This window comes from Sceloporus undulatus, chromosome 5 (genome assembly GCF_019175285.1).
Source record: "Sceloporus undulatus isolate JIND9_A2432 ecotype Alabama chromosome 5, SceUnd_v1.1, whole genome shotgun sequence".
Taxonomy (NCBI): Eukaryota; Metazoa; Chordata; class Lepidosauria; order Squamata; family Phrynosomatidae; genus Sceloporus; species Sceloporus undulatus.
Genome location: NC_056526.1, coordinates 177,738,022 through 177,741,519, shown reverse-complemented (window position 1 = coordinate 177,741,519; position 3,498 = coordinate 177,738,022). Strand labels below are relative to the sequence as shown.

The 3,498-nt window shown below is 37.3% G+C and overlaps 1 protein-coding gene across 1 annotated transcript in view; it reads left to right on the top strand.

Moving 5' to 3' along the window:
- The first annotated feature begins 483 nt into the window (after window positions 1–483).
- MEPE (matrix extracellular phosphoglycoprotein) overlaps window positions 484–3,498 on the top strand; it is a 15,355-nt gene continuing 12,340 nt past the window's right edge. The window contains exon 1 of the mRNA XM_042469453.1: window positions 484–517. The gene's annotated coding sequence lies outside the window, so the exon portion shown is untranslated. The remainder of the gene's footprint in view (window positions 518–3,498) is intronic.

Genomic DNA, 3,498 nt, shown 5'->3' with positions numbered 1-3,498 from the left:
GGAACGGATGAGTGACATGGGACTGCCATTTTTAGCAGTAGCCCCTTGTACTGTTCTCTTAAACATATAATTTTGCCCAAGTTATTAACTGCAGAACTGGAAGTCCCTATTGTAAAATGCCATTCTTACTATCAAACACATTAAGTTGTCCCACAGGTATTTATAACTTGCATGTTGTTTATTTGTCTAGAATGGAAGATTAGATGGCTGACTTCCAGCACAAGAAGTCCCTATTGTAAAATGCCATTCTTACTATCAGACACCTTAAGCTGTCCTCACAGGTATTTATAACATGCATGTTGTGTATTCATCTAGAATGGAACATTACACTTCCACCACAAGAACTTTTTTAGATTAAAACAGACCCTCCTCTGGTTATCTTGTGGGCAAGTGCTAAAAACAGCCAGAGTTGATTGGCCCTTGCTATTGTCATAAACCTTAAACTTCAGCCAGGTGTGCAAAAAGCCTGCAAGGAATTGTTGGACCTGGAGATACCTTGTCTTCAAGGAAACACAAGGTAACCTCCTTACTTTCCTCTATCCTGGAGCAGTATAACTTTTCCTTTGATTCAGCTAAACATAATAGCCTTGCTTCCATCCTCTACGTTTGCAAATCTGTCCTGCTAAGGCTAAATGCTGACAGTTTGAAAACTGAACTGAGGATCAAATGCTGAACTCACTTATTTTAGCAGGAAGAGCTTGCCTAAGTTTGTAAAACTTATGACCATTTGACTATAAGGTTTTTAACCTTTGCTTTAGAGGGTGCATACATTTAAACCATTGAGGTAAACTATTATATGTACATGTACATTATAGGGTATTGTGTTATTTAAGAGTCAAGTAATTTGTCCTTTCTCTTCCAACTTGGAAGGTAAAGTTTATTTGTTGAATTTCTTTAGGTTGTTTTACTTCTTTCCTTTTTGAGAACATTCTTTCAGATCTGTCATGGATTGTTTCTTTTTATTGTCCTTGTTGGTTTATGTGTGATGACCACTGCTTTGATTTTATTTACTGTTTTGGTGTTTTGTTGGGGTTTTGCTAAACCAAGTGATTGCAACCACAGCAGAGAGGCAGTACACATAGTTTAAAAATAAATAAGAAGTTTATGGATGTGGCCTTAATGTATGGAGGCTTTGTTAGCTGAACAGTTCACTTTGTACAATGGGACCTTTTTCTTGGAATATATGCACAGGATTGAAGACTACGTGGCTTTGATTGTTCCTTTCCCCAGTACAATTTTCTGGACTTGAATAATCTGCAGAAATATGTCTGCATGATTAACTTCAGGTATTTCACATATCTTGCCTTGCAGAAAAAAAACTGATTAAGGGATTACAGGCATAATGTCCTCCATTTTTCCAAAAACTTCCAGGGAATTTAGCTTGTTATGTGTGCATCTGTCAGAGAGAAAGGACTTATGGAATATCCTTAGCCATGACTGTGTGTATATGTGCCTTCAAGTCACTTCTTGATTTATGGACAATCCCATGAATTTTATAGGGTTTTCTTAGGCAAGGAATACTCAGATGTGGTTTTCCCAGTTTCTTCCTCTGAAATATAGCCTACATCACCTGTTATTCATTGGGGATCTCCTATCCGAGTATTAACAGGGCTGACCCTGGTTAGATTCTAAGGTCAAATAGGATCTGGTGTTGTGGGGGCATTTAAGACTGGGATAAATGATTACAATCACTTTTATTTATTTGTTTATGTTTTTGTTACATGTATATTTAGCCTTTTCTCCAGTGGGTTCAAGGTAGTCTATATGGTTCTCCTCGTTCTTGCTTTATTCCCACAACTGCCCAGTCAGGTAAGTCAGGCTGCAAGAGAAAGTTGCAGGTTACCTGCAAGGTTGCCAAGCAAATTTATGGCTCAATGAGAATTAGAAATGGGATCTTTCAGTTCTCATTCTAACCACTACTATACCACTCTGGATTTCTGTATATTTTTGGATCCATTATAGAGTAATGTCCATGCTATATAAAATAGTCTTAGTCTATTGGCATGAGTGCATATGCAAAAACCGTAAAATTCCCCCTGGCTTTGATCCTGCCTAAGGTTAAATCCTATACATCCTGATCCTGAAAAAGGTGTGTAGCTACATTGGGAGGGGGGGCATTGCCCTCCAAATGTCCCTAAATTTCTGACATTTCAGAGACAGTAAAAATAGCTCACACCTAGAAGTCTTCTATTTGCTGTGTTCTCTTTCCCCTGAGAACTTTGACTGTCTCTTTTCTTTGGTTACCTAAACTGTATTTCTAAATGTTCAACTGAAGTTTTAAGTTACTGCAGTGCTAGAAATTTGGGGACTTAATGGAAAACCTCATTGGTGGACAGAATTCTTATCTATTAGAGGATTCCTTTGAAATAAGTGGGGAAAGCCAGTCATGATCTAAGGCTGCAGCTGCACTGCAGAAATAATCCAGTTTCAAACCGCTTTAACTGCCATTGCTCAATGCTATGGAATTTTGGGAATTGTCAGAGCTCTCTGACAGAGAAGGCTAAATGTTTCACAAAACTAAGATTACAAATGCTATGTAACCTGCATGGAGAACTAATTCCTATTGAGTTCAGTGGAGTTACTTCTGAGTAGACATGTCTAAATTTACTTGCTTTATCTTCATCTCGTATTGATTTGGCAGGATTTTGCACAGACATAGTTCCATTTATGGACACAAAGCTTCTTCATATGCACTCAGCTTTAAGAAAATTCCTGCTATATCTGTATTGTTTTACAGCTCTTTAACTTTTTGCCATATCTCTAATTTTATGTACCAAAGAGCATATTTTTTCATATTTACTTTGAATGTACAGGTGTTCAGCATAGGCTGAAGACTGGAATTATTCATAGTAATTATTCATAGCAGATGGATTAGCATATTAAATAGATTTTGAATCTGTGCCTAGTTAATTAACTCACTGATTAATACTTTGTACTTGTATTCTTAGTGGTAAGAAGACCAACAGATTTCCCAAAGAGTCCTGTGTGGAGTAATGTTTTGGGCTAACAAGAATTGTTCCCTTGGCAAAGCACACAAAATTGTGACTGGATCATTTTAAAGCAGACAACCAGTGTGGTGTAGTGCTCTGAGTGTTGGACTAGTACTCTAGGAGACCTGGCTTCAAATCTTCCCTTAGCCATGGAAATCCACCGGGTGACCTTGGGCAAGTCACATTCTCTCAGCCTCAGAGGAAGGCAAAAGCAAACCCTCTCTGAAAACATCTTGCCAAGAAATTCCCGTGATACATTAGGGTCACCACAATTTAGAAATGACTTGAAGGCACATATCATTTTAAAGCAGTAGAAAAGCAACATGACAGATATCCAAATGGGCCATCCTGTTGCCACCTTTAAGAAACCTAAAGCTCTTCCTACACATTTCAAGATTTTGTGGCCATTAAGGAAATCACAGTAGTCTAGATCTGAGGTGTCATAATATAGTTGTACATAATAATAATAATAATAATAATAATAATAATAATAATAATAATAATAATA